Source organism: Chiloscyllium punctatum, chromosome 31 (genome assembly GCF_047496795.1).
Source record: "Chiloscyllium punctatum isolate Juve2018m chromosome 31, sChiPun1.3, whole genome shotgun sequence".
Lineage (NCBI taxonomy): Eukaryota > Metazoa > Chordata > Chondrichthyes > Orectolobiformes > Hemiscylliidae > Chiloscyllium > Chiloscyllium punctatum.
Window position 1 is genome coordinate 76,929,787 of NC_092769.1, and position 12,039 is coordinate 76,941,825.

The following is a 12,039-nucleotide window of genomic DNA, read 5'->3' on the forward strand; positions in this document are numbered from 1 at the left end:
AATGAGGGTGAGGGGGTGTGTGTCGGTCTGTTAATGAGGGTGAGGGGGTGTGTGTCGATCTGTTAATGAGGGTGAGGGGGTGTGTGTCGGTCTGTTAATGAGGGTGAGGGGGTGTGTGTCGGTCTGTTAATGAGGGTGAGGGGGGTGTGTGTCGGTCTGTTAATGAGGGTGAGGGGGTGTGTGTCGGTCTGTTAATGAGGGTGAGGGGGTTGTGTGTCGGTCTGTTAATGAGGGTGAGGGGGTGTGTGTGGGGCTGTTAATGAGGGTGAGGGGGTGTGTGTCGATCTGTTAATGAGGGTGAGGGTGTGTGTGTCGGTGTGTTAATGAGGGTGAGGGGGTGTGTGTCGGTCTGTTAATGAGGGTGAGGGGGTGTGTGTCGGTCTGTTAATGAGGGTGAGGGAGTGTGTGTCGGTGTGTTAATGAGGGTGAGGGGGTGTGGGTCGGTCTGTTAATGAGGGTGAGGGTGTGTGTGTCGGTGTGTTAATGAGGGTGAGGGGATGTGTGTCGGTCTGTTAATGAGTTTGAGGGGGTGTGTGTGTGGGGCTGTTAATGAGGGTGAGGGGGTGTGTGTGGGGCTGTTAATGAGGTTGAGGGGGGTGTGTCGGTCTGTTAATGAGGGTGAGGGTGTGTGTGTTTCGGTCTGTTAATGAGGGTGAGGGGGTGTGTGTTTCGGTCTGTTAATGAGGGTGAGGGGGGTGTGTCGGTCTGTTAATGAGGGTGAGGGGGTGTGTGTTTCGGTCTGTTAATGAGGGTGAGGGGGTGTGTGTGTCGGTCTGTTAATGAGGGTGAGGGGGTGTGTGTTTCGGTCTGTTAATGAGGGTGAGGGTGTGTGTGTCGGTCTGTTAATGAGGGTGAGGGGGTGTGTGTCGGTCTGTTAATGAGGGTGAGGGGGTGTGTGTGTGGGGCTGTTAATGAGGGTGAGGGGGTGTGTGTGGGGCTGTTAATGAGGGTGAGGGTGTGTGTGTCGGTCTGTGAATGAGGGTGAGGGGGTGTGTGTCGGTCTGTTAATGAGGGTGAGGGGGTGTGTGTCGGTCTGTTAATGAGGGTGAGGGGCTGTGTGTTTCGGTCTGTTAATGAGGGTGAGGGTGTGTGTGTCGGTCTGTTAATGAGGGTGAGGGAGTGTGTGTCGGTCTGTTAATGAGGGTGAGGGGGTGTGTGTGTCGGACTGTTAATGAGGGTGAGGGGGTGTGTGTGGGGCTGTTAATGAGGGTGAGGGGGTGTGTGTGGGGCTGTTAATGAGGGTGAGGGGGTGTGTGTCGGTCTGTTAATGAGGGTGAGGGGGTGCGTGTGGGGCTGTTAATGAGGGTGAGGGGGTGTGTGTCGGTCTGTTAATGAGGGTGAGGGGGTGTGTGTCGGTCTGTTAATGAGGGTGAGGGGGTGTGTGTGGGGCTGTTAATGAGGGTGAGGGGGTGTGTGTGGGGCTGTTAATGAGGGTGAGGGGGTGTGTGTCGGTCTGTTAATGAGGGTGAGGGGGTGTGTGTGGGGCTGTTAATGAGGGTGAGGGGGTGTGTGTCGGTCTGTTAATCAGGGTGAGGGGGGGTGTGTCGGTCTGTTAATGAGGGTGAGGGTGTGTGTGTCGGTCTGGTAATGAGGGTGAGGGTGTGTGTGTGGGGCTGTTAATGAGGGTGAGGGGGGTGTGTGTGGGGCTGTTAATGAGGGTGAGGGTGTGTGTGTCGGTCTGTTAATGAGGGTGAGGGGGTGTGTGTCGGTCTGTTAATGAGGGTGAGGGGGTGTGTGTGGGTGTGTTAATGAGGGTGAGGGGGTATGTGTGGGGCTGTTAATGAGGGTGAGGGGATGTGTGTCGGTCTGTTAATGAGGGTGAGGGGGTGTGTGTGGGGCTGTTAATGAGGGTGAGGGGGGGTGTGTCGGTCTGTTAATGAGGGTGAGGGGGTGTGTGTGGGGCTGTTAATGAGGGTGAGGGGGTGTGTGTGGGGCTGTTAATGAGGGTGAGGGGGTGTGAGTGTCGGTCTGTTAATGAGGGTGAGGGGGGTGTGTGGGGCTGTTAATGAGGGTGAGGGGGTGTGTGTGGGGCTGTTAATGAGGGTGAGGGTGTGTGTGGGGCTGTTAATGAGGGTGAGGGGGTGTGTGTCGGTCTGTTAATGAGGGTGAGGGGGTGTGTGTCGGTCTGTTAATGAGGGTGAGGGGGTGTGTGTGGGGCTGTTAATGAGGGTGAGGGGGTGTGTGTGGGGCTGTTAATGAGGGTGAGGGGGTGTGTGTGTGGGGGTGTTAATGAGGGTGAGGGGGTGTGTGTGTCGGTCTGTTAATGAGGGTGAGGGGGTGTGTGTGGGGCTGTTAATGAGGGTGAGGGGGTGTGTGTGGGGCTGTTAATGAGGGTGAGGGGGGTGTGTGTGGGGGTGTTAATGAGGGTGAGGGGGTGTGTGTGTGGGGGTGTTAATGAGGGTGAGGGGGTGTGTGTGTCGGTCTGTTAATGAGGGTGAGGGGGTGTGTGTGTCGGTCTGTTCATGAGGGTGAGGGGGTGTGTGTCGGTCTGTTAATGAGGGTGAGGGGGTGTGTGTGTCGGTCTGTTAATGAGGGTGAGGGGGTGTGTGTGTGGGGCTGTTAATGAGGGTGAGGGTGTGTGTGTGTGGGGCTGTTAATGAGGGTGAGGGGGTGTGTGTCGGTCTGTTAATGAGGGTGAGGGGGTTTGTGTCGGTCTGTTAATGAGGGTGAGGGGGTGTGTGGGTCTGTTAATGAGGGTGAGGGGGTGTGTGTGTGGGGCTGTTAATGAGGGTGAGGGTGTGTGTGTGTGTGGGGCTGTTAATGAGGGTGAGGGGGTGTGTGTCGGTCTGTTAATGAGGGTGAGGGGGTGTGTCGGTCTGTTAATGAGGGTGAGGGGGTGTGTGTGTGGGGCTGTTAATGAGGGTGAGGGGGTGTGTGTCGGTCTGTTAATGAGGGTGAGGGGGTGTGTCGGTCTGTTAATGAGGGTGAGGGGGTGTGTGTGTGGGGCTGTTAATGAGGGTGAGGGGGTGTGTGTCGGTCTGTTAATGAGGGTGAGGGGGTGTGTGTGTGGGGGTGTTAATGAGGGTGAGGGGGTGTGTGTGTGGGGGCGTTAATGAGGGTGAGGGGGTGTGTGTGTCGGTCTGTTAATGAGGGTGAGGGGGTGTGTGTGTCGGTCTGTTAATGAGGGTGAGGGGGTGTGTGTCGGTCTGTTAATGAGGGTGAGGGGGTGTGTCGGTCTGTAAATGAGGGTGAGGGGAGTGTGTGTGTGGGGGTGTTAATGAGGGTGAGGGGGTGTGTGTGTGGGGGTGTTAATGAGGGTGAGGGGGTGTGTGTCGGTCTGTTAATGAGGGTGAGGGGGTGTGTGTGTGGGGGTGTTAATGAGGGTGAGGGGGTGTGTGTGTGGGGGTGTTAATGAGGGTGAGGGGGTGTGTGTGTCGGTCTGTTAATGAGGGTGAGGGGGTGTGTGTGTCGGTCTGTTAATGAGGGTGAGGGGGTGTGTGTCGGTCTGTTAATGAGGGTGAGGGGGTGTGTCGGTCTGTTAATGAGGGTGAGGGGGTGTGTGTCGGTCTGTTAATGAGGGTGAGGGGGGTGTGTGTGTGGGGCTGTTAATGAGGGTGAGGGTGTGTGTGTGGGGCTGTTAATGAGGGTGAGGGGGTGTGTGTGTGGGGGTGTTAATGAGGGTGAGGGGGTGTGTGTGTGGGGGTGTTAATGAGGGTGAGGGGGTGTGTGTGTCGGTCTGTTAATGAGGGTGAGGGGGTGTGTGTGTCGGTCTGTTAATGAGGGTGAGGGGGTGTGTGTCGGTCTGTTAATGAGGGTGAGGGGGTGTGTGTGTAGGGCTGTTAATGAGGGTGAGGGGGTGTGTGTCGTTCTGTTAATGAGGGTGAGGGGGTGTGTGTGTGGGGCTGTTAATGAGGGTGAGGGGGTGTGTGTCGGTCTGTTAATGAGGGTGAGGGGGTGTGTCGGTCTGTTAATGAGGGTGAGGGGGTGTGTGTGTGGGGCTGTTAATGAGGGTGAGGGTGTGTTTGTCGGTCTGTTAATGAGGGTGAGGGGGTGTGTGTGTCGGGCTGTTAATGAGGGTGAGGGGGTGTGTGTCGGTCTGTTAATGAGGGTGAGGGGGTGTGTGTGGGGCTGTTAATGAGGGTGAGGGGGTGTGTGTGGGGCTGTTAATGAGGGTGAGGGGGGTGTGTGGGGCTGTTAATGAGGGTGAGGGGGTGTGTGTGGGGCTGTTAATGAGGGTGAGGGTGTGTGTGGGGCTGTTAATGAGGGTGAGGGGGTGTGTGTCGGTCTGTTAATGAGGGTGAGGGTGTGTGTGTGTGGGGCTGTTAATGAGGGTGAGGGTGTGTGTGTCGGTCTGTTAATGAGGGTGAGGGGGTGTGTGTGGGTCTGTTAATGAGGGTGAGGGGGGTGTGTGTCGGTCTGTTAATGAGGGTGAGGGGGTGTGTGTGTGGGGCTGTTAATGAGGGTGAGGGTGTGTGTGTGTGGGGCTGTTAATGAGGGTGAGGGGGTGTGTGTCGGTCTGTTAATGAGGGTGAGGGGGTGTGTCGGTCTGTTAATGAGGGTGAGGGGGTGTGTGTGTGGGGCTGTTAATGAGGGTGAGGGGGTGTGTGTCGGTCTGTTAATGAGGGTGAGGGGGTGTGTGTGTGGGGGTGTTAATGAGGGTGAGGGGGTGTGTGTGTGGGGGTGTTAATGAGGGTGAGGGGGTGTGTGTGTCGGTCTGTTAATGAGGGTGAGGGGGTGTGTGTGTCGGTCTGTTAATGAGGGTGAGGGGGTGTGTGTCGGTCTGTTAATGAGGGTGAGGGGGTGTATCGGTCTGTTAATGAGGGTGAGGGGGTGTGTGTGTCGGTCTGTTAATGAGGGTGAGGGGGTGTGTGTGTCGGTCTGTTAATGAGGGTGAGGGGGTGTGTGTCGGTCTGTTAATGAGGGTGAGGGGGTGTGTGTGTGGGGGTGTTAATGAGGGTGAGGGGGTGTGTGTGTGGGGGTGTTAATGAGGGTGAGGGGGTGTGTGTGTCGGTCTGTTAATGAGGGTGAGGGGGTGTGTGTGTCGGTCTGTTAATGAGGGTGAGGGGGTGTGTGTCGGTCTGTTAATGAGGGTGAGGGGGTGTGTCGGTCTGTTAATGAGGGTGAGGGGGTGTGTGTCGGTCTGTTAATGAGGGTGAGGGGGGTGTGTGTGTGGGGGTGTTAATGAGGGTGAGGGTGTGTGTGTGGGGCTGTTAATGAGGGTGAGGGGGGTGTGTGTCGGTCTGTTAATGAGGGTGAGGGGGTGTGTGTCGGTCTGTTAATGAGGGTGAGGGGGGTGTGTGTGTGGGGGTGTTAATGAGGGTGACGGGGTGTGTGTGTCGGTCTGTTAATGAGGGTGAGGGGGTGTGTGTCGGTCTGTTAATGAGGGTGAGGGGGTGTGTGTCGGTCTGTTAATGAGGGTGAGGGTGTGTGTGTGGGTGTGTTAATGAGGGTGAGGGGGTGTGTGTGGGGCTGTTAATGAGGGTGAGGGGGTGTGTGTGTGGGGGTGTTAATGAGGGTGAGGGGGTGTGTGTGGGGGTGTTAATGAGGGTGAGGGGGGTGTGTGTGTGGGGCTGTTAATGAGGGTGAGGGGGTGTGTGTCGGTCTGTTAATGAGGGTGAGGGGGTGTGTGTGTCGGTCTGTTAATGAGGGTGAGGGGGTGTGTGTGTGGGGGTGTTAATGAGGGTGAGGGGGGTGTGTGTGGGGGTGTTAATGAGGGTGACGGGTGTGTGTGTGGGGGTGTTAATGAGGGTGAGGGGGGGTGTGTGTGGGGATGTTAATGAGGGTGAGGGGGTGTGTGTGGGGATGTTAATGAGGGTGAGGGGGTGTGTGTGGGGGTGTTAATGAGGGTGAGGGGGTGTGTGTGGGGGTGTTAATGAGGGTGAGGGGGTTTGTGTGTGGGGGTGTTAATGAGGGTGAGGGGGGTGTGTGTGGGGCTGTTAATGAGGGTGAGGGGGTGTGTGTCGGTCTGTTAATGAGGGTGAGGGTGTGTGTGTCGGTCTGTTAATGAGGGTGAGGGGGTGTGTGTCGGTCTGTTAATGAGGGTGAGGGGGTGTGTGTGTCGGTCTGTTAATGAGGGTGAGGGGGTGTGTGTCGGTCTGTTAATGAGGGTGAGGGTGTGTGTGTGTGGGTGTTAATGAGGGTGAGGGGGTGTGTGTGGGTCTGTTAATGAGGGTGAGGGTGTGTGTGTCGGTCTGTTAATGAGGGTGAGGGGGTGTGTGTGTCGGTCTGTTAATGAGGGTGAGGGGGTGTGTGTCGGTCTGTTAATGAGGGTGAGGGGGTGTGTCGGTCTGTTAATGAGGGTGAGGGGGTGTGTGTCGGTCTGTTAATGAGGGTGAGGGGGGTGTGTGTGTGGGGCTGTTAATGAGGGTGAGGGTGTGTGTGTGGGGCTGTTAATGAGGGTGAGGGGGTGTGTGTGTGGGGGTGTTAATGAGGGTGAGGGGGTGTGTGTGTGGGGGTGTTAATGAGGGTGAGGGGGTGTGTGTGTCGGTCTGTTAATGTGGGTGAGGGGGTGTGTGTGTCGGTCTGTTAATGAGGGTGAGGGGGTGTGTGTCGGTCTGTTAATGAGGGTGAGGGGGTGTGTGTGTGGGGCTGTTAATGAGGGTGAGGGGGTGTGTGTCGGTCTGTTAATGAGGGTGAGGGGGTGTGTGTGTGGGGCTGTTAATGAGGGTGAGGGGGTGTGTGTCGGTCTGTTAATGAGGGTGAGGGGGTGTGTCGGTCTGTTAATGAGGGTGATGGGGTGTGTGTGTGGGGCTGTTAATGAGGGTGAGGGTGTGTTTGTCGGTCTGTTAATGAGGGTGAGGGGGTGTGTGTGTCGGGCTGTTAATGAGGGTGAGGGGGTGTGTGTCGGTCTGTTAATGAGGGTGAGGGGGTGTGTGTGGGGCTGTTAATGAGGGTGAGGGGGTGTGTGTGGGGCTGTTAATGAGGGTGAGGGGGGTGTGTGGGGCTGTTAATGAGGGTGAGGGGGTGTGTGTGGGGCTGTTAATGAGGGTGAGGGTGTGTGTGGGGCTGTTAATGAGGGTGAGGGGGTGTGTGTCGGTCTGTTAATGAGGGTGAGGGGGTGTGTGTGGGGCTGTTAATGAGGGTGAGGGGGTGTGTGTGGGGCTGTTAATGAGGGTGAGGGGGTGTGTGTGTGGGGGTGTTAATGAGGGTGAGGGTGTGTGTGTGTGGGGGTGTTAATGAGGGTGAGGGGGTGTGTGTGTCGGTCTGTTAATGAGGGTGAGGGGGTGTGTGTGTCGGTCTGTTAATGAGGGTGAGGGGGTGTGTGTCGGTCTGTTAATGAGGGTGAGGGGGTGTGTGTGTCGGTCTGTTAATGAGGGTGAGGGGGTGTGTGTGTGGGGCTGTTAATGAGGGTGAGGGTGTGTGTGTGTGGGGCTGTTAATGAGGGTGAGGGGGTGTGTGTCGGTCTGTTAATGAGGGTGAGGGGGTGTGTCGGTCTGTTAATGAGGGTGAGGGGGTGTGTGTGTGGGGCTGTTAATGAGGGTGAGGGTGTGTGTGTCGGTCTGTTAATGAGGGTGAGGGGGTGTGTGTGGGTCTGTTAATGAGGGTGAGGGGGGTGTGTGTCGGTCTGTTAATGAGGGTGAGGGGGAGTGTGTGTGGGGCTGTTAATGAGGGTGAGGGTGTGTGTGTGTGGGGCTGTTAATGAGGGTGAGGGGGTGTGTGTCGGTCTGTTAATGAGGGTGAGGGGGTGTGTCGGTCTGTTAATGAGGGTGAGGGGGTGTGTGTGTGGGGCTGTTAATGAGGGTGAGGGGGTGTGTGTCGGTCTGTTAATGAGGGTGAGGGGGTGTGTGTGTGGGGGTGTTAATGAGGGTGAGGGGGTGTGTGTGTGGGGGTGTTAATGAGGGTGAGGGGGTGTGTGTGTCGGTCTGTTAATGAGGGTGAGGGGGTGTGTGTGTCGGTCTGTTAATGAGGGTGAGGGGGTGTGTGTCGGTCTGTTAATGAGGGTGAGGGGGTGTATCGGTCTGTTAATGAGGGTGAGGGGGTGTGTGTGTCGGTCTGTTAATGAGGGTGAGGGGGTGTGTGTGTCGGTCTGTTAATGAGGGTGAGGGGGTGTGTGTCGGTCTGTTAATGAGGGTGAGGGGGTGTGTGTGTGGGGGTGTTAATGAGGGTGAGGGGGTGTGTGTGTGGGGGTGTTAATGAGGGTGAGGGGGTGTGTGTGTCGGTCTGTTAATGAGGGTGAGGGGGTGTGTGTGTCGGTCTGTTAATGAGGGTGAGGGGGTGTGTGTCGGTCTGTTAATGAGGGTGAGGGGGTGTGTCGGTCTGTTAATGAGGGTGAGGGGGTGTGTGTCGGTCTGTTAATGAGGGTGAGGGGGGTGTGTGTGTGGGGGTGTTAATGAGGGTGACGGGGTGTGTGTGTGGGGCTGTTAATGAGGGTGAGGGGGGTGTGTGTCGGTCTGTTAATGAGGGTGAGGGAGTGTGTGTCGGTCTGTTAATGAGGGTGAGGGGGGTGTGTGTGTGGGGGTGTTAATGAGGGTGACGGGGTGTGTGTGTCGGTCTGTTAATGAGGGTGAGGGGGTGTGTGTCGGTCTGTTAATGAGGGTGAGGGGGTGTGTGTCGGTCTGTTAATGAGGGTGAGGGTGTGTGTGTGGGTGTGTTAATGAGGGTGAGGGGGTGTGTGTGGGGCTGTTAATGAGGGTGAGGGGGTGTGTGTGTGGGGGTGTTAATGAGGGTGAGGGGGTGTGTGTGGGGGTGTTAATGAGGGTGAGGGGGGTGTGTGTGTGGGGCTGTTAATGAGGGTGAGGGGGTGTGTGTCGGTCTGTTAATGAGGGTGAGGGGGTGTGTGTGTCGGTCTGTTAATGAGGGTGAGGGGGTGTGTGTGTGGGGGTGTTAATGAGGGTGAGGGGGGTGTGTGTGGGGGTGTTAATGAGGGTGACGGGTGTGTGTGTGGGGGTGTTAATGAGGGTGAGGGGGGGTGTGTGTGGGGATGTTAATGAGGGTGAGGGGGTGTGTGTGGGGGTGTTAATGAGGGTGAGGGGGTGTGTGTGGGGATGTTAATGAGGGTGAGGGGGTGTGTGTGGGGGTGTTAATGAGGGTGAGGGGGTGTGTGTGGGGGTGTTAATGAGGGTGAGGGGGTTTGTGTGTGGGGGTGTTAATGAGGGTGAGGGGGGTGTGTGTGGGGCTGTTAATGAGGGTGAGGGGGTGTGTGTCGGTCTGTTAATGAGGGTGAGGGTGTGTGTGTCGGTCTGTTAATGAGGGTGAGGGGGTGTGTGTCGGTCTGTTAATGAGGGTGAGGGGGTGTGTGTGTCGGTCTGTTAATGAGGGTGAGGGGGTGTGTGTCGGTCTGTTAATGAGGGTGAGGGTGTGTGTGTGTGGGTGTTAATGAGGGTGAGGGGGTGTGTGTGGGTCTGTTAATGAGGGTGAGGGGGTGTGTGTCGGTCTGTTAATGAGGGTGAGGGGGTGTGTGTGGGGGTGTTAATGAGGGTGAGGGGGTGTGTGTGGGGCTGTTAATGAGGGTGAGGGGGGTGTGTGTGTCGGTCTGTTAATGAGGGTGAGGGGGTGTGTGTGGGGGTGTTAATGAGGGTGAGGGGGTGTGTGTGGGGCTGTTAATGAGGGTGAGGGGGTGTGTGTGGGGCTGTTAATGAGGGTGAGGGGGTGTGTGTCGGTCTGTTAATGAGGGTGAGGGGGTGTGTGTGGGGCTGTTAATGAGGGTGAGGGGGTGTGTGTGGGGCTGTTAATGAGGGTGAGGGGGTGTGTGTGGGGCTGTTAATGAGGGTGAGGGGGTGTGAGTCGGTCTGTTAATGAGGGTGAGGGGGTGTGTGTGGGGCTGTTAATGAGGGTGAGGGGGTGTGTGTGGGGCTGTTAATGAGGGTGAGGGGGTGTGTGTGGGGCTGTTAATGAGGGTGAGGGGGTGTGTGTCGGTCTGTTAATGAGGGTGAGGGGGTGTGTGTCGGTCTGTTAATGAGGGTGAGGGGGTGTGTGTGGGGCTGTTAATGAGGGTGAGGGGGTGTGTGTGTCGGTCTGTTAATGAGGGTGAGGGGGTGTGTGTCGGTGTGTTAATGAGGGTGAGGGGGTGTGTGTGGGGCTGTTAATAAGGGTGAGGGGGTGTGTGTGTCGGTCTGTTAATGAGGGTGAGGGGGTGTGTGTCGGTGTGTTAATGAGGGTGAGGGGGTGTGTGTGGGGGTGTTAATGAGGGTGAGGGGGTGTGTGTCGGTCTGTTAATGAGGGTGAGGGGGTGTGTGTCGGTCTGTTAATGAGGGTGAGGGGGTGTGTGTGGGGCTGTTAATGAGGGTGAGGGGGTGTGTGTGGGGCTGTTAATGAGGGTGAGGGGGTGTGTGTCGGTCTGTTAATGAGGGTGAGGGGGTGTGTGTGGGGCTGTTAATGAGGGTGAGGGGGTGTGTGTGGGGCTGTTAATGAGGGTGAGGGGGTGTGTGTCGGTCTGTTAATGAGGGTGAGGGGGTGTGTGTCGGTCTGTTAATGAGGGTGAGGGGGTGTGTGTGGGGCTGTTAATGAGGGTGAGGGGGTGTGTGTGTCGGTGTGTTAATGAGGGTGAGGGGGTGTGTGTCGGTGTGTTAATGAGGGTGAGGGGGTGTGTGTCGGTCTGTTAATGAGGGTGAGGGGGGTGTGTGTGTCGGTCTGTTAATGAGGGTGAGGGGGTGTGTGTCGGTGTGTTAATGAGGGTGAGGGGGTGTGTGTCAGTCTGTTAATGAGGGTGAGGGGGTGTGTTTGGGGCTGTTAATGAGGGTGAGGGGGTGTGTCGGTCTGTTAATGAGGGTGAGGGGGTGTGTGTGGGGGTGTTAATGAGGGTGAGGGGGTGTGTGTCGGTCTGTTAATGAGGGTGAGGGGGTGTGTGTGGGGCTGTTAATGAGGGTGAGGGGGTGTGTGTGTCGGTCTGTTAATGAGGGTGAGGGGGTGTGTGTCGGTCTGTTAATGAGGGTGAGGGGGTGTGTGTGGGGGTGTTAATGAGGGTGAGGGGGTGTGTGTGGGGCTGTTAATGAGGGTGAGGGGGTGTGTGTGGGGCTGTTAATGAGGGTGAGGGGGTGTGTGTCGGTCTGTTAATGAGGGTGAGGGGGTGTGTGTGGGGCTGTTAATGAGGGTGAGGGGGTGTGTGTGGGGCTGTTAATGAGGGTGAGGGGGTGTGTGTGGGGCTGTTAATGAGGGTGAGGGGGTGTGAGTCGGTCTGTTAATGAGGGTGAGGGGGTGTGTGTGGGGCTGTTAATGAGGGTGAGGGGGTGTGTGTGGGGCTGTTAATGAGGGTGAGGGGGTGTGTGTGGGGCTGTTAATGAGGGTGAGGGGGTGTGTGTCGGTCTGTTAATGAGGGTGAGGGGGTGTGTGTCGGTCTGTTAATGAGGGTGAGGGGGTGTGTGTGGGGCTGTTAATGAGGGTGAGGGGGTGTGTGTGTCGGTCTGTTAATGAGGGTGAGGGGGTGTGTGTCGGTGTGTTAATGAGGGTGAGGGGGTGTGTGTGGGGCTGTTAATAAGGGTGAGGGGGTGTGTGTGTCGGTCTGTTAATGAGGGTGAGGGGGTGTGTGTCGGTGTGTTAATGAGGGTGAGGGGGTGTGTGTGGGGGTGTTAATGAGGGTGAGGGGGTGTGTGTCGGTCTGTTAATGAGGGTGAGGGGGTGTGTGTCGGTCTGTTAATGAGGGTGAGGGGGTGTGTGTGGGGCTGTTAATGAGGGTGAGGGGGTGTGTGTGGGGCTGTTAATGAGGGTGAGGGGGTGTGTGTCGGTCTGTTAATGAGGGTGAGGGGGTGTGTGTCGGTCTGTTAATGAGGGTGAGGGGGTGTGTGTGGGGCTGTTAATGAGGGTGAGGGGGTGTGTGTGTCGGTGTGTTAATGAGGGTGAGGGGGTGTGTGTCGGTGTGTTAATGAGGGTGAGGGGGTGTGTGTCGGTCTGTTAATGAGGGTGAGGGGGGTGTGTGTGTCGGTCTGTTAATGAGGGTGAGGGGGTGTGTGTCGGTGTGTTAATGAGGGTGAGGGGGTGTGTGTCAGTCTGTTAATGAGGGTGAGGGGGTGTGTGTGGGGCTGTTAATGAGGGTGAGGGGGTGTGTCGGTCTGTTAATGAGGGTGAGGGGGTGTGTGTGGGGGTGTTAATGAGGGTGAGGGGGTGTGTGTCGGTCTGTTAATGAGGGTGAGGGGGTGTGTGTGGGGCTGTTAATGAGGGTGAGGG